This window comes from Oryctolagus cuniculus, chromosome 9 (assembly GCF_964237555.1).
Source record: "Oryctolagus cuniculus chromosome 9, mOryCun1.1, whole genome shotgun sequence".
Classification (NCBI taxonomy): Eukaryota; Metazoa; Chordata; class Mammalia; order Lagomorpha; family Leporidae; genus Oryctolagus; species Oryctolagus cuniculus.
In genome coordinates, this window is record NC_091440.1 from 34,389,081 (window position 1) to 34,412,743 (window position 23,663).

General features: G+C 38.2%; 1 pseudogene; it reads left to right on the top strand.

The window, feature by feature from the left end:
• The first annotated feature begins 15,648 nt into the window (after positions 1 to 15,648).
• LOC127492258 (U2 spliceosomal RNA) lies at positions 15,649 to 15,817 on the top strand (annotated as a pseudogene).
• The last annotated feature ends 7,846 nt before the right edge of the window (positions 15,818 to 23,663 follow it).

Genomic DNA, 23,663 nt, shown 5'->3' on the forward strand with positions numbered 1-23,663 from the left:
GTTTATGCATCTTCCAATAGCTCCTGCTATATCCAGCTTTGCACATCATCAGTGTCTATTTTACTTTGTTGAATTGAGTAGGCAAACTTTGGCTGACTTTAAGCCCTTCGTGAATCTTCTGTGAAAATAACAGAGTCCCAAAGAGGATTTGGTTAAATAAAGCTTTAACACAAACTAATTCTGGTGAAATCTACAAATGTATCACTCTGTAATCACTACTGAAGCAATTTATAAGAAAATATTGGTCTGTAAATCATCTAGCAAGGGAGAGGGGCAATGCATGCCTGGTTGACTGTAAGGTGAGTGCTATTATTCCTATTAATAGTGTGTAGAGTTCAGGAAATATGTATGCACTTAGCAATAACAAAATATTTGCTCAATGCTGTAAATAGTTATAGTAGGAACAGTAGGAAAACAAAATACATCGGGCTCAAGATACAATACCCAAGAGGCTAAATGTCAAAAGTGTGGGTCTGATTATTATTTATTTATTATTTATTTATTTATGTTTCTGGCTTTGCTGTGGGAACCTTGGATCTTGATTCCTCTGAGTCCCAGAGTCATAATCTTCAGGAAGAGATGTGAGCCACACCTCTCGTCCTAATCCCTAATCTTAGCTCAGGAAACCAATAGGTTACAAATGCACATACCAGGATGTTTTCCTAACTCACAGCAGGGACTCACATGTGACATGTTGTTCCTAAGGAGGAACGGTGACCTTTAGGTCCTCTTTCTGGTTTAGTACAGCTGACAAGGTGACAGTGTATCTACAGGTCAGGATTATTCTTAGTGAGAATTAAATGTCTTCATTTTACATAAAAAGGGAATTTTTGCTCCATGAACCAAAACAAAGAAGTGAAGTACTCAGCAATGCTTAGACAACCAAGGGAGCTGGAGAACCAATATAAACAAAATGTAAAAATGTTTTAAGAAGTCATAACAGCAGAAAAAGTACCTCACTCTCAGGTAACATTTCTCAAGCAGAAAAGAAAAAAAATAATTCCTGTTCCTCACAGAATTCTAACAAGAACATTCAAATCTTCCCAGCAATGAAAAATGTTGTTGTAAGTATCACCCTGTTGATTCTATAAACTGTAAAAGTTTGCTCCTGAGGCCATAGGAAAGGAATAGGATCTATACTTTTAACATTAGTTACACATTTAAAAGAGATGATTTACTGAAAATAATGAACCACTGACATTTAAATGTATTGAAAATGAACCCTGAATATTTGAAAGGCAAAGATGATTGGTAAGACTACACCTTCTTGCAAAACTTTTGTTCAGTGTAAATGATTTTAAATTTTTAAAATTTCCATTTTGTATAGATTTTGCTTTAGAAGACAGTTCACTTTTCCAATATTATGAAGCTCTTCTTTTTTGCAACTGATTTAGAATTTTTAAAAAATTGCAATTGTCAATTTTAAGCTTAAAGCGTCAAATCTAAAAAAAATTCAGTGACTTCTTACAATCCTAAGAATAATTCATTATATAATTTTCAACCTTCAAATACCTAATATTTAAAAACTATTTTATAGTGTGGTCCTATATATAGTTACACACACACACACACACACGCATGAACACTCCAACTTCAATTCCATTATATGGTATGTATACAGTTATAAGTATATGTGTATAAGTATATAATGTTTCCAACTACTCTCCATAATCCAGATTTTCTTGCTGACAAATCTCTTTTTGCTTTAGAAATAAGAAAGTTATTAAGCAGTGATAGAAATATTTATAGGCAAAAGAAAATTACTCAAAATAAGTTTTCCTATTTACATTACTGACCCATAAATTTGAAATATGCCTGTAAATGAAAAAAAAATCTAGTTTCAGCCAAGTGATTACTAATCTAGCATTAAATCAAACTTTCATGTTTACAAAGGTGAAAGATGTTATAAACTATGTTTATGAACAACTACATGGTGAGCATTTAGCATAGCTGTTAAGACACTGCTTGGGTTGCCGAGTGCCTGTGTTTGAGTTTCAACTTCACTTCAAATCCAGCTTCCAGCTAATGTACTTTGTGGGAGGTTTCAGGTTACGGCTGATGTGGTTGGGTCCTTGCAACCTATGTGAGAGATCAGGCTCCTGGTCTTGCCTGATCCAGCTCCAGATGTTGCAGGCAATTTGAAGAGTGAACCAGTAGGCTGATAGAATCTTTCTTTCCTCTCTCTCTCTCTCTCTGCCTTTCAAACAAACAAATAAATAAAACCTATTACTTAAAAAAGAACAATTAAAATATAATAAATTTTCTATATATAGGCAACTCACTTTCAATTTGGCTGAAATGTTGCTTAACAGACTTTTTAAAAATATATCTTTCTTATTTTATGTGTTCTCTCTGTGTGTATGTATATGTACATATATATATATGAGTGTGTATGTATGTGTATATATATATATTTTTTTTAACAAGATCTCAGTGAACAAGGTATAAACTGAAAAGCTACTAAGAAAAGAGATATAGGTAGTAAAGCAAATCTGAAATTCTAATTCTGTCAGTAGGAACCATATCTGAAACAGAGGCAGCATAAACATGTGATTTAAGCATGCTGATGTTTTAGTCACAAAATAAATAAAACTTTTAAGAGTTCACCTTTTGTTAGCAAGGTTCATCTTTGTGTGTGTGTGGAAAATTTTAGTAAAGGCCCCAACACTGTAGTGTATTTGATAAAGAGAAGCATATGTCAATATGAGAAAAGCAATATGAGTGAAAGATCTTCAGTGATTCTGCCTGTCACTGTGAGTAAAGAGCCAGTCCAGGGACATGGCAGGGACACCACAGCACAACATGCTAAGGAAATGTGAATGGAACGAGGTTTCATCAGATGTGCTAAAAATATCTCCATGCTGGGAATTCCTTTTTTATCAAATGCGCCACGGGGGCCAGTTTCTCATCCCATGAATACCAAAGTGCCTTGTGGAAAACAGCCTACCCTCTTTATTTAAAACCCGCATTGTGCCTTATCTGAAAAATCTGAACAAAAAGTGCAGCTAAATTAAGACAGGCATGGCATCATCTCTCCTTGAAAAAGAAAAACATGGCTGCAATAAATATGGGCTGGCATAGTTGGGAGAAAACCAAATAGTCAAACAGGAAAAGTTTATTTATATTCACCTGGAGCAAAGAAGAAATAGCTTCAAAACCTGAATATCTTGTGGAGGAAACAAGTCATGCATGTCACTACAGATAATTTCATAACAGTCCTTTTTCTTGCACAATGAAGATTATAATCATGACGTAAGTTGAAAGGACACCTGAGTTTCATCTTACAGAAAGATAAATCTATAGGGCAGGAAACTGACTGCCTCATCCATTCTGAATTATGAGAAATGATCCTCAAGCTATAGGGTATAAAATTAGCAAAAAGATTTTGCATATGAGAGACTGTTCTCTAGACCCCGCCCTAAACAGGTGTGTTATCATTCATAGACTTATCAGTGATGGAATCATAGTGGGATCTGACTCCACTAGGGTACCTGCAGTGGGCAGGTATGGCTTTGAGGGCCAAGTTTTCAACTGGAGCACCAGCATCTCCCTCTCAAATGAGGGCATGAACACAGAAAAAATATGCTCTTAGTTGTGTGGGAAGTCTATCCATTCTGAAACAGTTTACTGTCATGTTCTAGGAGAATTATTAAATTTTGTTTCTCAATGAAAAAAAAGATTCTATTATTCTTTTTTTTATCTAATGAACATTTCAGAGACCAGAAACACAATTCTTCTTCAGTGTGGGGTCAGGATTTATTTTAAGATATTAGAAACTAAAACATAGTAACAATAACTATTTAATCAAATATTAAATTCTAGGCTCCTTTCTGAATGCTTCTCATTATTAGTACATCAAAGCATCACAACAACCCAATAAAGGAGATATCACAAATATTGCTTCAAAGATAAGGAAACTGAGGCAATTTGCAAAGGATCTTGGAGTCCTGTGGCAAGGTCTGGCTTCAAAATCAGGCAGTTTGATATAAACATATTTTAGCAGCTTTGTTATTCCAAGACTATCTTAAAGATAATTATTGGGGCTGGCACTGTGGCATAGTGGGTAAAGCCACCACCTACAGTGCCAGCATCCCATATGGGCACCAGTTCCAGTCCCAGCTGCTCCACTTCTGATCCAGTTCTCTACTATGGCCTGGGACAGCACTGGAGGATGGCCCAAGTCTTTGGGGCCCTGCCCCCACATGGGAGATCCAGAAGAAGCTAGTGGCTCCTGGCTTCGGATTGGCTCAACTCCAGCCATTGTGGCCAGTTGAGGAGTGAACCAGCAGATGGAAAACCTCTCTCTCTCTCTCTCTCTTTGCCTCTCCTTCTCTCTCTGTATTCCTCTGACTTTCAAATAAAAAATCTTTAAAAAAAATAAAGATAATTACTCATTTTTGTACCTTTCTCATGAGATCGAATGTAAGTATTTGCTGTAAAACACTGGTTGTTAATTTTCTATTTCAAAATGTTTTAGTTGAGTGCATATTCTGTATTCCTCTTTTTTATGGCTTTAGTTTTCTTCAGTTGGATCTGATATTCTAAATTATCATCTTTTTCCTCAAAGGGAAAAATTTATGAAGTATGGAGATCACTAATATTTGCATTATTTCCAATTTTGATAATGTAATTGCCATAATTTTATAATAAGATTTCAAAGATTGTAAGCTCAGAATTGTGTACTAAAGGAAAAGAAAAAGCCAAGTCCTTCTACATTGATTTTTTTCTTGGACAGGCAGAATGGACAGTGAGAGAGGGAGAGACAAAGAGAAAGGTCTTCCTTTGCTGTTGGTTCACCCTCCAATGGCTGCTGCCGCTGGCGCACTGCAGCCAGGTGCTTCTACTGGTCTCCCATGCGGGTGCAGGTGTCCAAGGACTTGGGCCATCCTCCACTGCACTCCCTGGCCACAGCAGAGAGCTGGCCTGGAAGAGGGGCAACAGGGACAGAATCCGGAGCCCCGATGGGGACTAGAACCCGGTGTGCCGGCGCCGCAAGGCGGAGGATTAGCCTATTGAGCCGCGGTGCCAGCCTACATTGATTTGATGGTAAAAGGATTTTTGACTGACTCCAAGAGATTCAGAAAACGGACCCCTTCATTTTTCCAATTTCTTAAATAGATTAAGCTCTTCTGGGTGGGGACAAACAGGAAAAAGTACTGTTTGTGAAACAGCCATTGCTTGCATCTGCTTGCAGATGAGAGGAGAAAAGGAACTCTTTCAGTTAAAACCAGCAACTGGTTTCTCCAAAAATGGAAAAACTCTGTCAACAATTACAGTGGCAATTATCTAGTTGGATTGTACTGGAAGATGAGTGTGGGAGAGAAATGAACTAGCTCCTTGAACAACTTAAATGTATAGATTTGACTTTACTAGAATTATGGGTACTTTCTCATCATTAAATTGTGCACATTCAGTCTTTTAAGTTAGGGCATAATCCAATAACAAGGACACACATTATTGCTGTTTGCTTTTGTTAAAATTCAAGAGAGAGAAAGAGGAAGAGAGGAATGTGTGCTGTAATGTTATGACAGTAAACAAGTATTGCACATATTTCCCATTCTCAACAGCTTTTCTGGTGTTTTGCTATTAAATTTTGTAGTCAATAGCCTTAGAAAGTATAAATAAATAATGGCCTTTTAGGCAACAATGGGTATACCTAGTAAAACTTTTTTCCCACCTCTGAAGCTCAATTCTACAGCCATTTTATTTAGCAACTGAAAAACTAATGTTCCTACATTCACTCCATTAGACAGATTTGAAAACATTACATCCCATCATTTCTTCTCCACCCCTCCCCATTCCAAATTGTCAATGTTAATTTTATAATTGTACTATTTGGCCCAGTTGTTTAGGGAGAATACATAGAGATACCCTTCAATGTACTTGGATTTGCAGAGGTCCTGTATGCACATATCACTGTGATGCCTTGCTCATGTTTTTCTGAATCTCCTTAGCATACCTGGTATTTGGGACCACGGAGCCAAATGCCAGAAGAAACCAATATCCAGTGAGGCTTTCAGCAGATCCCATCCATTCCTGAGTAGAGCATTCCCATCCTTGCCAGTAGATGACTGGCATCCAACAGTGCTCATCTTTCCCCCGTCCTGCCTTAGAGAGCTTGCAAGATCCTGGGAATGATGGAGCAACGATGGTCAAAGGATTGGTGCTAGTTCCAGTCTCATGGACACCTACCTGGGACATAACATTGAAGTTTTCTGCCATTGGGAAATTTCTATCTATATCACATTTCTAAGAGAAGGAGACTTCATCAAGTTAGCAGGAGTGTGTGATTGAAAGGCAGGGAGCATTACCATTGTGGGAGTTTCTGTGGGACTTCTGGGGACAAAACACAATGATGGGAATAGATGAACACTGTGTTCAAAGCACATGGGAGCCTTAGTTTGAAATGTTTACATCCATTTTAATGATTTCTGACTTTTTAATTTACTTCTCCAAGGCTACCATTATCCACAAGACCCTAAACTAACACTGAGAAACAAGATTCAGGAACACGGAGCGTATTTCTGAAGGGCCATTTCTTCAGAAAACATGCACCACACCCTTCTCTGTGACAACCTGCGGGGGAGGAAAGACAGACAGCGCCACCTCAGGAATGGTGCCATCCAGGGACATGTCCAAACAGTCTAACTAAGTGAAGAAGAGAAAATTAATTTTCCCATTTAATATCTACAATAAAAGTCAGATAAATTTAATAATCAGTTTATTTGGGGTAATTTCTCGAACAGAGCAATCAGTAGAACACCATTAATCCAGTACAGAAATAAAGCCAAAGGCTAACTACAAAGTCACTCGTGGTTATTTCATAGTCAGATAAGATGCTTTGTAAAAAATTTTAAACATCAGCCTAATCATTAAATACACGCCTTGTTGGAGCAGATGCACTGCACAGCGGTTAGGACAGAGCAGTTAAAGCACGTCCCATATTGGAGTCCCGGGGTACAAGTCCTGGTTCTCCCTCTAATCCAGCTTCCTGTTGAAGTATACCCTGGGAGTAGCAGGTGGTGGCTGAAGTATTTGGATCTTCGCAATCCCCATGAGAGATCCAGATGGGGTTCCAGGCTCCTGCCTTGGGCCTGGCCCTACTCCGACTGTTACTGACGTTTGGGGAGTGAAACAGTGAATGGAAGAACTCTACCATTTATCTGTCTCTTTACCTATTTCTCTCTGTCTTTCAAATAAATAAATAATTTTTCAAAAAATGCGGAGTACATGCTTTGGGAGTTACTACTAGGAATTAATGATTTTTAATAGGAGGGGAGGGGTAGAAAATATGTATTTATATTTTATAACCCATATGCATATACGAATTCTAAATATGTGTATGACGTGAATATGAATACATATACTTTCCTTAGAGTCCCTTAGTAACTAGGAAAGTGGCAAGTGTCACTGTTAGTGTCTACAGAAATAAATAGGCTGATTCCAAAGTATTGAGACTACACTGAAATTTCAGTTAGTTCTGAGAAATACTGTCTTTCAATTTTCCAGGCATTTTTTTAAAGATGTGTTAAATGTTCAATAAAATGAAATTATTTTAGAATTGTTTTTACCTATGTAGAAATGTTTTCTTACATTATTCAGCCTCCTGCACACAGGGTTAAAAAGCTGCACATTTCCAGAATGATTACACTCCTGGCTTCCGAAGTAGGTCAGCATCTGGGAAGAACTCTCTTCCTGTTCACAAGCAGACAGAGCACCACCCTGGGCCGAGTTTGCTGGCTGCCTCCACTGTTGCCTCCACCTTGCACCTGCCCTGGGAACTCCCCAAAAAAGCCTGTGATAGTCCTTCTCAAAGTGGGTTGAGCTAGTGCTTGAGTCCAGAGACTGGCTGCCCACCTAACACAGATTCATGCCAATCCCATTCAAATTTGCCTCCAACGAACACCTGAGGCTGAGGGTTTTTGCTCTGCAGCCTCCTAGAGAGCCTGGGCTTTGGCAGTGACTGCAGGGTGAATTGTGCCAGCTGGCTCCTGGTGCTCTCCTAGTGCCTTTGGCCCAGTTTGCCCACAATCTGAAGGCTGAGGAAGCATGGCAACAAAGGCCACCCTGAAGAAGCAGTGCATCCCAGAGGCCTGGAACTCATGGCTGCCCGCAGAGGGATGTCTGTGGTCTTCCCTTGGCTGATTTTTCCCAGTAGGCGAAAGCTCAGCTTTACCTCCCTCCACAAAGCATCAGGGTTCCATCCTGAATGTGATAACGTTTGTTCCACACTGCGTATTTCCAGCATTAATTGCTTAGTCCCCTGTGAAGGATCCTTGACTGACAGGAAGACTCAGAGGTGTTTCGAGCAAAAGAAGTGCAGCAAGGATCCACCTCCTGAGAGTCAGGCTGCAACAACCCATTCCCGGCTCTCCTATGTGTGTCCCCAACTCTGGAAAATTTTGGATAACTCAAGCCGCTCTGCAGATGCCCACACGATAGTGTCTCACTTTATTTGTTAGTTCTTATCTTAGGGTCAAATTAACCACATTCACCATAATAACAGTAAACATATATCTAGTATTTACATGTTCCAGGACCATTCTAAGAGCTCATTATAAATAAACAGTTAATTTAATCAACGCAAGAACATGACGAAGTACATTTTTCTGTTATATCCTTTTTAATTTATGTATATTTTAAAATAACAGGGTGCCACAAATAACACCTTTTTAATACTTTTTTATTGAATTATCTTAATGGCAGGGAGACAGATAGACATGGACAGAGAGAGACCCTACATTTGCTGGTTCACTCTCCAAATGCTCACAAAAGCCAGGGATGAGCCATATTAAAGTCAGGAGTCAATAATTCTAGCCAGGTCGCCCCTGTGAGTGGCGGGGACCCAAGTACATGAGTCATTCTCTGCTGTTTCCCAAGGTGTGCATTAGCAGGAAGCTAGAATCAGAACTCAAACCACACACTCCAATATAGGATGCAGGCAATCTAAGTGACATCTTAACCTCTTCACAAAATGCCTGCCCCTATTATACCCATTTTACAGACACAGAAATAGAGGTCAAGTAATTTGTCCACATCTGGTAAATCTTGTACTCTCTATAGATACTCTTAAAAATATGACTTGCTGATAATATTATATAATAATTCTGAATGTGTTGATCTTATCTGCTTTATTCAGCTAATGTAGATTAACCTAGGAATCAGAATCACTGTGATAGGAGACTGATGGTGTGAGTCGTTAAAGGCAAGGCAAGAAGTCATATAAGGCACACATGCCACACAAAAACAGAAAAATCCTGACCTATGTTATGATATAGTAAAGAAATACATGTTCATTTTATAAAATAACACCACATGTTCAAGACAATGGCATCTCGGGGCCAGTGCTGTGGTGTAGAGGGTAAAGCCAATACCGGCAGTGCTGGTATCCCATAAGGGCGCTGGTTCAAGTTCCAGCTGCTCCAACTTCTGATCCAGCTCTCTGCTATAGCCTGGGAAAGCAGTGGAAGATGGTCCAAGTCCTTGGGACCCTGTACCCACATGGGAGACCCAGAATAAGCTCCTGGCTCCTGGCTTCAGATTTACACAGCTTTGGCCATTGCGGCCAATTGGGAAGTGAACCAGCGAATGGAAGACACCTCTCTTTCTCTCTCTCTCTCTTTCTCTCTCTCTCTCTCTCTCTCTCTCTCTCTCTCTCTCTCTCCCTTTGCCTCTGCCTCTCCTTCTCTGTGTAACTTTGACTTTCAAAATAAGTAAATAAAATAAATCTTGAGAAAAAAGAAAAGACAGGTTTTAAAAAATAATGGCATCTAGAAGGCAGAGAACAGATTAACACATTTTAGACAAATTTCCATCCTTAAGAGCAATAATGAAGAAAAAATGATAGTCGCTTCAACAGATAAGAACACTCCCCTCTGCAGTACAGCAGACTGAATACTGTGTTTGTAACCACTGTCATCTTTTATATAAAAATTGCCCTAACAGAATATGCTTCAAGAGAAAGAACACAGCTTTCTCTTAGTCACAGAGACCTTTCACCACCCTATCTCTAAACTAAAAAAAAAATAAACTCACACACAAATCTTTCTCTTATTCCTTCTTGGTCTCCAGCACTTCATCTGCCTCCATGAACTTTGTCCCACTTAGGAACTCAGAGGCAAAGATATTTGAATAAACACAATGAATTAGAAAACTCTGTTGTCATAATGTTGAATTTGGAGCAAACAGCACTTGTAGGACATGTCTTCCAATATTGGAAAGTTCCATAGTATACTGCTAGAAGAGATGCAGACCCTCTGTGGATGTTTTTGCCTAACCTTACTCACTGGACAAAACATCTCATATTCTCTTGGGTAACATCCCATATTTCAAGACCTTTTCCCAAAAGTTTGGTTTTCTCAGATCCCAGCCCTTTTTTTGTGGTCCCTAGGGCATCCGTCAAAGCAACAATGAAAGAGCTGTGCTCTGACTCATCCCCCAAACCCCACACAACGAGCACGACTGCATTTTTGTTCAGATGTCATACGAACATGCACCTCTGATTGTTCCCAGTTCCTTTTATCTCAGTTCCTTCAGTCATTTTAAACTCTATACTCAGCTTCCATAATTTTTTATTTAAAGTTCCATTATAGCAGTCTAATGATGCATTATTGTTGTGTTTGCTTATAGTCTACCTTGAGCCAGATACCTAGGTACAGGTACCTGTGAACCAGACAGATAGACATTTCATGTACTGAAAAAGGTTCGTTGATAAGAGGATCAGACAATTGACAGACATTGCACTAGTGCTGTATTATAATGAGGACGTGGAGTGGTAGCAGCCATAGGAAGTATCAAAGGCAGGAAGCAATCATAAAATGCTGTTTTCCAGAAATAATGCATTAGGTGGTAAGGGTGAGAAGGCTAAAATGTGGAAGCTGGAGGTGAGTCCTAAGCAGAAGGAGGAAGATTTTTTAGGTAATGAGGATGCTAAACCATGTTAGGAAGCTTACATTGTATCCTCAAAAGAATGTGAAATCAACAAAGGATTTTAGAGGTGATGGGATTCAAGTTATATTTTAAAATGATCATTTTGTCTGAAATAAAATCAAAGGGAATATTCTGAAACTAAAGAACCCATTGGAAAGATGTCAGAGTTGGTCAGGTCATTTAATGGTGGCCTAAGCATGGATCATGGGAGTATGAATAGAGAGAAATGGATACTTCCCTGAAGTACTTAGGGTACCACATCTTCAGGAACCGGGATCAACTCTATGTCAGGCAAAGGAGTCAGTCATTGAATGCTGTTAACTAAAATAACGGCAGAGAAGAAGGGAGTTGGGAGGGAAATAAAATCAATGAGCTCAGATGGTGCATACCAGGCTTTAGGCATGAAATATCCAATTGGAGATGTCCAGTGGGAGAAGGAGAAAGGATATGTACCCCTAGACTTCAAAAGAATGACCTGGGCTGTATTCAGGATTTCAGAGTCAATAACAGAGATAAAACTTAAACTACAGAAGAGTGTAAGATTGTTTAAGGAAAATGTTTAGATTAAGAACATTAAGAAGGCCCAAGAAAGACCCCAAAAATTCATTTTTTTCTATACATTCATTCATTTTTTTGCATTTAATAGATGCAATTGTTATTTGAGCTGACAGAGGAGGAAAACAGTATATTCTACATAACAAACTAAGAACCAAAGAGGTTAATTAGCCTAAAAGATAATATTGCTAGTACTGTGATTATTGAGACCAGTTCTGACCCCTAGTTCAAAGCTCCTTCCAGTATATTCATTTATCTCTAGTTTAGGTAGCAGAAGCTCCAAATCCTCACTACTTAGTGCATTGTACTTTCATTTTCTTACTTTAGTTGCTCTTACATTAGCTAAGATGTCTTGACTTTATCAATGTCAGTAAGCACCATAATTCATCTTAGAAAATGGATACATACCCTAAATCAAACTATCCTTTATCTGTAAAATCTATTTTTTTTAATTCAGTGTTCTATTTATGCAAATAGAGAAGTTTGTTTACAGTCTTTCTGGAAAACAAAAAATCCACACTTCCTACATTAGCCTTGTAAATAAATATTAGAGCTGGTTTGGGCTCAGTTTCCATCTCAGCACTTCCAGATAAATTCCTCCTGGTGACCGAAATAGGCTCTCTCTGCTACTGCCCCAGCCTGAGATCTGTGAACCTTAAATCAAAACCATCCTGACCATGTAGTATTCCCAGGCTCCTATCTTCTTGCCTGAATTTATTGCAGCACCAACATGGTGAGATGAAATTTTTATTATTTTTCATTTATTTGCTACAACTGAAAGTTCACATGCAATATTAACAATTTTCTTTCAAACTACCCATCATTTTGCTTATGTCTCAGTGTTCTTTATTGGTCCCTTACAAAATTGTTAACACTATTTCTGATATTACTTTTCAATATGTTTTCTATGATCATTCTGATAATCCTTCAGTATCTTTTTTGGCTTCCTAATGGTCATATCTCTTTCATGCTTTTGTAAAATCTTTTGAATCTATGTCAGCTTGTCACTGTGTATTGTTATTGTTTAGTCATGGACTGTTAACCCCTCTAGGAGATTGTCTCATTTTTGTGTGCCTAGTATCTAGTATTATGCCCTGCACTTAAGAAACATGCAATCAATAATTATTCAACTCATAAGTGAAGGAAGGAAGGAATGAAGACATTGCTTAATTATAATTTGACTAGATCTTCTTTATGTCAGTATTATCTTAAATTCTCAAAATGCTCACACATACACAAGTGTGGATGGAAATATCTTCAATTAAAACACCTAGCCAGGGCCAGCACTGTGGCACAGAGGGTTAAAGCCCTGACCTGAAGTGCCGGCAACCATATGGGTGCCAGTTCTAATCCCGGCTGCTCCTCTTCTGATCCAGCTCTCTGCTATGGCCTGGGAAAGCAGTAGAAGATGGCCCAAATCCTTGGATCTTGCACCCATGGAGGAAACTCCTGGCTCCTGGCTTCAGATTGGTGCAGCTCCAGCCCTTGCGACCATCTGAGGAGTGAACCAGAGGATGGAAGACCTCTTTCTGTCTCTACCTCTCTCTGTAACTCTGACTTTCAAATAAATAAAATGAAGTCAAAGAAAACAAACAAATAATGGGACTTTATTCATGAGCTGAAAGACTCAACATTTTTAAGTATCAGTTCTTCCTAAATTCATCTATAAAGATAGTACCAACCAAAATCCTGGTAAAGGCCGGTGCCGCGGCTCACTAGGCTAATCCTCCACATTGCGGCGCTGGCACACCGGGTTCTAGTCCCAGTCGGGGCGCCAGATTCTGTACCGGTTGCCCCTCTTCCAGGCCAGCTCTCTGCTGTGGCCAGGGAGTGCAGTGGAGGATGGCCCAAGTACTTGGGCCCTGCACCCCATGGGAGACCAGGATAAGTACCTGGCTCCTGCCATCGGATCAGTGCAGTGCGCCAACCACGGCGGCCATTGGAGGGTGAACCAACGGCAAAAGGAAGACCTTTCTCTCTGTCTCTCTCTCTCTAACTGTCCACTCTGCCTGTCAAAACATAAAAAACAAATTTTTAAAAATCCTGGTATTTTAGGGAAATTGATAAACTAATCCTTAAATATGTTTGCAATTGCAAATGATTGCTATAAGAAGCCCAGCCTTATTGTGAAGATGTCACATTTAAAACTATGTACGATTCTCTTAAGAATAGATGTACAATTATATAGCAGTGGAAAAGGAGAGCATTTTCAAAAATCAACCTGTGATTAGCAACATCACCTGATGTTTGACAAAGGCAACCCTGCAGTGCAGATAAGAAAGATTTTTTTTTTAACATTTAATGTAAATGGTTTGGAGTCAGTTGAATATGGCAGTGGTGACTCCTGACCCCCTCACTAACCACATTGTACACTAGATGAGTTTTAGACATATCAGAGATCTAAATATGTAAAATCACAAAATCGTTTCAAAAACAAAAATCATGATGACCTTAATCCAAGCAAAGATTAGTTAACTGTGATAAAAAAAAAATGTACTAGTCATAAAAGAAAAAAGTTATAAAGTGAATTTTTCTGTTAAAATTAAGAATTTATATTAAACAAAATATGGTTAAAGACTGAAAAGGCAATATATAAACTGGAAGACCATATTTGTTAGACATATATTCAACAGCAAGTATTTTATTTCTGGTATACTTGAAAACTCCTATACTTCAATTTAAAAAATAGCAGATAATGAAATTTTAAAATGGTTAAAAGTCTTGAACAGACATCTCACAAATGAGGACAAATTGTAAGGAAAGAGGTGCAGGACAAAGAGGAAACAGAACACAGACTCACAGCCAGAACAGGTTTATTCAAAGACCTGAGGGGTGCTAACTGCCAGTTTGTACATAGAACAAACACGTGGCAGAAAGCAAGAATTCTCCCTCAGGCCAGGTTTTATTAAACATAAGGCAGCTGAGGGCCACAAGGGAGAGGGCATTGGGTGGAGCTAAGCTGGTTTGCATAGGCTTTTTGAGGGCTCTCAGCCACATAGGTAGGGTGTATCATAACCAACCTGGCTTAGGAAGATAAATGCAGAGGGTGAGGTTGAGCTGGCTAAGAATGCAAGGGAATACTGTTTGTCCTTGCCCAATCAATCCTGACTCTGAGTTTAGATAGGGAGATTGTGCACCAGTATCTTTCTGGCTGCTTCCTGCTGCTGAAAGGCATTGATGCGGGATGGGGCATCCATACTCTGGATCAGGTGGACCGAGGACGAGTAGTTTTGTCATGTTCCTTTAAGATGGCTCAGGATATAGCACTCATTCATTCCTGTGAGAACTTTTGAGCTACATTAATTAAACATGGCAGAAATAAAAGTGCTATGATTATGAGGATAGAAGGAAATAACAAGCTGGCCTGCGGGAGAGTTCTTGCCTTCTGCCATGTTCAACCTATGCACAGGCCAGCAATTGGCTACCTCAGGTTTTTGAAAAAATCTGTTCTGGCTGTGTGGCTGTGTTCTGTCTCCTCTTTGTCCTGCCACTCTTTCCTTACACAGTGGCTAAGAAACACATGAAAAGTATTAAATTCCAGTATTACCAGGGAAATGCTGATTAAATCAGTGTTATACCATTTACATGCCCACACAGAATGGCTAAAATGAAAAAGACAGTATCATATTTCTCAAGACCATGAAGCAACTGGAACTCTCATTTACTGCTGTTGAGAATACAACTTGGTTCAACCAATGCAGAAACTGACAATGTCTATTAAGGCTGAATGGGCTCACACAGAATGACCCAGCATTTATTCATATGTAAATAATCCACAGAAATGCTGTTATATCTCTTCAAAATTCATCGGTTAAAGTCCTAACACCCAGTGTGGCAGTTTTTAGAGATCTGGCCTTCAAAGAGGTAATTAATATTAACTGAAGGAATAAAAACAGGTCCCTAATTCAATGGCTAGATTGTCCTTTGAGACAGAGACAGCAGGAATGTGCACATAGCGGAGATGGTGAAGGCACAATGAGAAGATGCCTGTCTGTAATGTTCAGCCTCCAGAATGGTAAGAAAATGAACTGCTCTTGTTTAAACTACCCAGTATCTGCTACTTTGTTATGAAAATCAAAACAGAATCACAAATGCATTCAGACGTTCCCAAAAAGCCTTGTAGAAGAATGTTTCTAGAAACACTATTAAGAATAACCAAAACCTATCGCTTCTCGGCCTTTTGGCTAAGCTCAAGTGTAGTATCAAGTGAAGAATAACCAAAACCTAGAGACAGTCCAGATGTCTATCAAGTATATTTATGGAGGTAATTTGTATAATAGAATACAAGTAGGCAATGGAAACCAATGGATTGATGCTAGACACAGCAACATGAATGTATCACACAAACACAACATTAAGCAAAATAAACTAGCATAAAGGAATACATAATAAATGTTCATATGAAAAGATGATGAGGCGGTAGTCGGCACTGCGGCTCACTTGGCTAATCCTCCACCTGTAGCACCGGCACCCTGGATTCTAGTCCCAATTGGGGCACCAGATTCTGTCCCGGCTGCTCCTCTTCCAGTCCAGCCCTCTGCTGTGGCCTGGGAGGGCAGTGGAGGATGGCCCAAGTGCTTGGGCCCTGCACCCACATGGGAGACCAGGAGGAGGCACCGGCTCCTGGCTTCAGATAAGCGCAGTGCTGGCCGTAGTAGCTATTTGGGGGGTGAACCAATGGAAAAGGAAGACCTTTCTCTCTGTCTCTCTCTCTCACTGTCTAAGTCTGCCTGTCAAAATAAATAAATAAATAAATAAATAAAAAGATGATGAGGCAGTCAAAAACTAAATGTGCGATGTTAGAGATGGAAAGAACAGTTACACTTAAAGGTCAGTAACACAAAAGGAATACCAGAGTGTTTTCTGAGATGTTTCTAGAATTCGGATTCTTTATTTCAGAAATGCTGGTTATATGTATATGTATCATTTATAAAAAGTCACTGATCTTTTATTTGATTTTGTATGTGCCTCATACTTCAACAACAAGCAAGTGATAGTTCTGAAATCCAAACCCAAGTTTCCAGGTTTCAGAACTCTTGATTTTCCATTACATGATCAAGTGATTTTATATTCAGGTCATATTTGTGTATGTTATTTTTCTATAATCTGTCAATAACACTTGTAATTAAAGAATTTAAAGTTTTGCAAAGACTAAAGAACTCCCTGTAATAAAATTCTCTTCAATAAGCTCCCTACCCATTTTTCTCTGTGTCACTCTGCCTTTCAATAAATAAAAAATAATAATTTTTTTTAAATCCTGTTAGCTGGGTCTAGAATTTAAGTTCCCTGTAATTGAAATCACTGAAACTTGAATCAGTATGCATATAAATTCAATTTTGTATGATTACCAATTTTAGAAATGTTGTTAACAAATGTTCTTTCCTAGTGTAACTCATCAACCAATCTTAATGAGTTGCACAGACCCATCAGAAAATGAAGGCATCAGTTCCTGAAAAGTCTTGGAATTTTTCCTTAATCTACAGATGGAAAAGGCGAGTGGGAATATTGCAGAAACATTCCAATCAATTTTGCACAGGTCGAGAAAAACTGTTTCTCAAACATGATGTCCCTTATTTGTTTACAAGACCAGATACTTGCAGGCTTCTGGTGTTGGTGGAATGCAGCTGACCTCATAGAACCATTTCTGGCTGCTCAGTTACACTTTGAAGTTGTTCAAGTTTTCCAGAGCCAATATCCCAAACCACTGATAACATGAGGTGCTTTATGTACAACAAACACACGAGATTAAAACAGAGCCAAGCTCTAGAAAGCAAGATGGCAGTTTGGAGTTACAAGCTATTATCCCCTACTGAATGAAATGAAAATAAATGGTGGCAGCGGGAAGGGCTTTGAAAGTAGGATTAGGGTTCCTCATGACTTTCCTTGTGAATAGCAGCCTCAGATCAGCCTGCAGTGGACATCAGAGAGACTCACATTACCCCAGTATGATGAATAATGAAACACAATGCACAATTGTCAGCAAGTTCTTAGAACCTTCTCATACCCAAGCTACCGTGCAGAATGCATTACCTCAGGCTCCACAGGGTCACAAGGGAGGTAACCCAGCATCGGGATGAGCACATAGACATTATTATACCAAACTCCTGTCGTTATAACAACCCTCCCGAAAGACTGGAATTCCATTTTGCTCAGCTGCTTTCCCTGCTCTGTTGGTAAAGAACAAATGGCCTTTGCAAACTGTGATCTTAGGCTTGCAAATTTTGCTTTGAGCTTTAGTTTAGCCATAGACCTAGCTACACAATTGGCCTTTGTAATAAATACTTTTTCTTCTCACCTGAAAATATTTTTGTTATATGAAAAATGCCTAGTCCAATTTAAAACATAAAAAGAGAGGTAATGACACAAGACTCATTTAATTTGCTGCTATACAACTACCAGGAACACTGGTACCACACAGATGAAATAAAACTTACTGCTTTTCATAAAGCAGTTTTCAAACACTCCTGCTTTAGGGACCAGTGAGAGAGGTCTTTCCACATCACCAAGTGTTGGAATAACTGTAACAATCTCCCAAGTGGAGGAAGGGGACAGAAATCAGCCTCTCGTACTTGTGCTCTGTCATCCAGCTTCAAGAGCAATCTGAGACCTGAGAAAAGTCTCTGCCATTTCTCAAAAGGCCTAACTTCTTTTTTAGAGGTAGTACATAATTGTGTCCACGTATAGTATAAAGAATTGACACAGCACCACCCCAGGAGGCAGAAGGCTTGAGCATGGTCTGCTGCATCAATGACCAGCCGACACTGTGACTCAAGTCTGCTGCTAATTGGCCACTGAAGAATATTCTCTGTCTGCAAATATTTTCTTCCATTTTGTCAAATATCTCTTCACGCGATTGTTTCCTTTGCTGCACAGAAACTTCTGAGTTTGATAGAATCCCATTTATCTAGTTTTGCTTTTGTTACCTGTACTTCTGTGGTCTTATACAAAAAAAAAAAAAAAATTATTGCCTACCCCTTAAGTCCTAACATGATTCCCTTTATTTCCTTTTTGACACTTCATAAAATTTATAATAATTTTCTTGCTTATTAACTGATTCTATCATTAAAGTATGAATTATATGAGAGAAGAAAACTTGTCTTATTAACATTCTATTTCCCAGACCTGGCACTTAAACAAAATAAACATTTAGTAAATATCTGTTGAATGAATGAATGAGTCTTTAGACTCATTTTTCTCAATCATGAATTTGGGGAAATACTACCTACTTCACAATATACTTTAAAAATATTGAATAACTTCATACATTAAAGTGTAGAGTTAAAAGAAGTAGGTGTTTTCATATATCCTGCACAACTGTCTTCTAACTCCAGAGAAAACACCATATATTCTTCTATATTCAAGCAGTAATTATTATCAATGTTGCTTAATAACCAGAGACATCAGACAAGTTTCCAATCTATGAACTAACTTCCACATTTTAAAATTAGATAATTTTATTCTAGGGTGTACATGTATGGTAGAAAATTCTATATTCTTTTCTTTAATACCAGAACTGATTTTGTATAGTACAATTTACATGGCAATATTTTATCTGAGTTTTGATAATGCTTCATGAATTTAGGGAATAAATTTGAACTGCTCATGGCATACCATCTGCATCTCATGTGCAAAATAAACTTGGAGGCCATTGTCATTGGAGATTCCCACATTGTCATTGGAGATTCCCACATAAGGCTGAAGGGGAGCCTTGCAAGTGCAGCAAAGAGGAGAGAGGATGGCTTTCAGCAGTGACAGCTCACCTAAGACATGGGTCTGATTGTAATACCCAATAGGCATCTGCATAACTTTTGGGAGAGGCAGAAGGACTGAGCAAGGACAGAAAATCCAGGTTTATCAACCAATAATAAAAACAAGCTAGACTTCTCAATAGAAATTTAAAATACACTTATTATTTTTTTAAAGTTTTAGAAGTTTTATTAATATAGAAGATAGATTTATCTAATGAAGTAGGTTGCACTTTTTTAAAAAGTATATATTTATTTTATCTGAGACAGAGAAACACACAGAGAAAGAGAAATTTTCCATATATTGTTCACTCCGAAAATGGCTGCAACCGCCAGGTTTGGGCCAGGCAGAAGCCAGAAGTCAGACATTCAGTCCAGGTCTCCCACATGAGTCGGAAGGACCCAACTACTTGGGCCATCGTCTTCTGTCTCCCAGGGTCTTCTTTATCAGGAAAGAATGGAAAGTGGAGCCAAGACTCAAACCCAAGGACTTCCAGATATGATACAGGTGTCCCAAGTAGAGCAATCTTAACTACTATGCCCAAACCCCAGACTAGATTGTACTTTTGAGATGGCTATACCAGTTAGGAATGAATTAAGCTTCAAGCAGCAAAGATTTTAATTTGCAGTGATTTATTAACAAGGAGATATTTTTGTGGGAAGCAATCTAACGGTAGCTGACTGCAGGTAATAACGTAATGGACTGAAATACTCAGACTGTAATCTCTGTGGTTCTCTTTGCCTTCCACTCATGATTGTAAGAAAAGTGTCGCCTCATTGGGAACCCAAGGTTTAAAGAAAAAAATGCAATGGTGTTACTGAAAAGTTCACTCTGAAGTTCTGCTCAGATCCCAGTAGCCAATCTTCAGTGAGGCCTCTGACATTCTTGGTTGCAAAAAGGGCCAGGAGGAAAGGCATTTGGGACAAAGGTTAAGAAGCCATTTGGGATCCTCACATCCCTTATCAGAGTTCCTGCATATGAGTGCTGGCTCCAGTCCTGGTTCCAGCTTCCTACAAACATGTATGCTGGAAGGCAGCACATGATAGCTTAAATGCATGGGTCACTGCCACTCACAGGGGAGACCTGGATTGAGAAGTAGGCTGTAGGCTTTTGCCTAGCCCAGCCCTGGCTGTTGTAAACATTTGGTGAATGAACCAGCGCAGAAAAACTAACTTTGTCTCTCTGTCTCTCCAACTCTCTCTCTCTCTCTCTCTCTCTCTTCCTCTCTCCTTCTCTCTCCCTCTTTCTTTACCCCTCTCACTTTTAAATAAAAATGAAAATAAATACATAAAACTTTTAAAGGCAAGGAAAATATTACTTCTACAGAAAAGGAAAGAGGAAAATGGCTTGGAGTCGGAAAGCAAGATTGGACAAATAACTATAAAATATCTTACATTTCAGTTTGCAATTGCTGTGTATGTTTTTGTTTGTGTATCTGACTCCAAAATTACACTGAAGCATCCTCAAAAGGAGAAACCATACCTTTTTTTTAAGGTCACTTTACCACCTCTTTAGCAAATTTTATCATGAATAGTTTCCACATAGGTTGTTTTGTATTTTTTAATGTTAAAATTTTAATTAAGCTCTTCATTAGAAAGGAAAAAAATACAAAGTAGGATTTTAAGCCACAGTTGTCAGTGGATGGACTATTTTAGAGGATTTCCTAAGAGCCTTGAAAATACGACATGTCATCCAAAAAATTTTTTGCTGTCCCTTTGGGGATTCAAACTATTTAGGGTTACATAACAATATTCCAATACATATGTAGCTGACTGTTAACAAACTGCACAAATGTCACCATTTCAGCTAGACATTCTCAGAAGAAAATATAAATATGAGAGACTGAAAAATAATTTTACTGCTGTAAGAAGCCCAGCCAAATTTATGCTTATCTATGTTGAAAGACCAATTGCGTAAAAGAAGTTCCAAATTTTATTTTTAGGAGACTATGAGAAAAGGCATGCAAAAGGATATCCATTGGACATTTCTCCCACGTTTTTATTTAAAATTAGCATTTCACTGCTTAAGACTTTAGTCATTTTATGCATTCAGAGTAACATCATTCTGAAAAATACCTTCTAGAATCAGTTGTATTTTGTCATTAAATCCAGTTCGGATCAATCAAGTTTTGCTCATCAGATGCATTTATTGAGCACTGCCTTACATTTATCAAGCTCTGCCTTACACCCAGGGTAAGTACAAAGGGAAGCTCACTCTGTAGTATGACAGTAAGACAAGTATTTGATGTTGAGATCCCATAATCTGTAACAAACAAAAAGGACTGCATGATTTTGAGGAGCACAGGGAAGAACACCACTTCAATGCCACCTAACTGAGCAAACATAGAATTCCTACAAGAAAGTGGGAAATCCCTGTGTCCAGAATAATTGATTCCTACAAAAATCATTTATGATCAACAAATTCCATGACTTTGACTACCACAAACTATCTTGGGTACATTTTAAAGCTCCATAAACAGGGTCAGCATTGTGATACAACTGGTTAAACTACTGCCTGCACTGCCTGCACTGCCTGCAAAGCCAGTTCAAGTCTTGGTTGCTCTGCTTCCAATCCAGCTCACTGCTAATGTGATTGGGAAAGCAGCAGAAGATGGTTCAAGTTCTTGGGGCCCATGAAACCCATGTGGGAGACCTGGAAGAAACTCCTGGTTCCTGCCTTCAGTCATTTGGGAATGAACCAGTGGATGGAAGATTCATTCTCTCTCTCTCTCTCTCTCTCTCTTTTTCCTTTTTTCTCTGTACCTCTGCCTTTCAAATAAATAAATAAATAAATCTTAATAAAAAAATGACTAAAAAGGGCCAGCCCAAATTGAATTTAGAAATGGAATATCTTCTTCAAAAAGTATAAGAAAAAATCAAATAATTTTGTCTTTAAGGTTTAACATACTTGCTGACTCTTTATTGGGTTTTTTGTATGAATAACAGGTGCTTCCCAACTATGCACTAAATTTGTCAACATAAATTGGATTGCCTTCCCAAAGATTCCCATTATCTGTTCCCTAGTACTTGTGAATATGGTACTTTACATAACTAAAGTGACATTGTAGATGTAACTAAAACTATGTACCTTAAGATAAGTGATTTTCTTAAGTTTTCTGGATGAGTCCAGCCTAATTACATGAGTCCTTTAAAGCAGGAAAAGAAGCAGAAGATGGTGTTAGAGTGATGTGGTTTGATAAGAGTCAAACCAGTTTTGCTGATTTTAAAGATGGAGGAAGGGGGCACAAGTCGAAGAATGCAGGAAGCCTGTAGAAGCAGGTAAAAGCATAGAACTTACTTCCTCTTAGAGCCTCCGGGAAAGAGCAGAACCCTTCTGACACAGCAATTGGAGTTCACGAGTCATCATCTGACCAATTGCAAAACAACACATTTGTGCAGCTTCCAGCCACTTCTTTTATAATGTGTTACACCAGCAATAAAAAACTAACACAAAGCAAGCATTCCCACTCTTGCCTCTTATATTCAGTAGAGTCATAGCTAGATGAATTAGGCCAATACAAGAAATAGAAGGCATATAAATGAGAAAGCAAAAAGTAAAGTAACTATGTTTGTAGAATACATGATGTTATGTGTAGAAAGACTCCATATAAAATTGTTAAATTAATAAACCAATTCAGTAAAGTTACAACATCAAAATCAACCTACAAAAATCAGTTGAGTTTTCATAACAGACAATGATGCATCTGAAAAGGAAATTAAGAAAACAATCCCATTTATAACAGAATCAAAAGGAAAAACTATTGAGGGATAAATCTAACAAAGGATGTGAAAGACCTGAACATCGAAAATTATAAAACACTGATAAAAGATATTAGAGTAGATACAAATAAGTAGAAGAACCTCTTGTATACATGGATTAGAAATATTAATACTGTTAAAATGTCCATACTATCCAAAGTGATCTAAAGTTTCAGTGCAATCCCTGAAAAACATCCCAGTGGTATTTCCCTACAGAAATAGAAATAAAAATCCCTAAAATTCATATATACCACAAAAGACTCCAAAGAGCCAAACAATAAATGATGCTAGGGAAACTGGATATCCACATGTAAAAGAAAGAACTTGAGTCCTTATCTTCTACTATAGACAAAGAGAAATTCAAGCTGGTTTAAAGACTTAAATTTAAAATCTGAAACTATAAAACTCTTAGAATAAAACAGGAAAAATCTTCTTGATAATGAGTCATGATTTATTGGGTACAACACCAAAAGCATAGGTAACAAAAGTGAAAATAGACAAGTAGGTTGCACCAAACTGAAAAGCTTCTACATAACAAATGAAATAAGAAACAAAATAAAAAGGCAACTTACATAATAGGAGAAAATATTTGAAAAATATATATCTGTTAAAGTGTTAGTATCCAAAATATATATTAAACTCCTAAAACTCACTATCAAGAAAATAATCCAATTT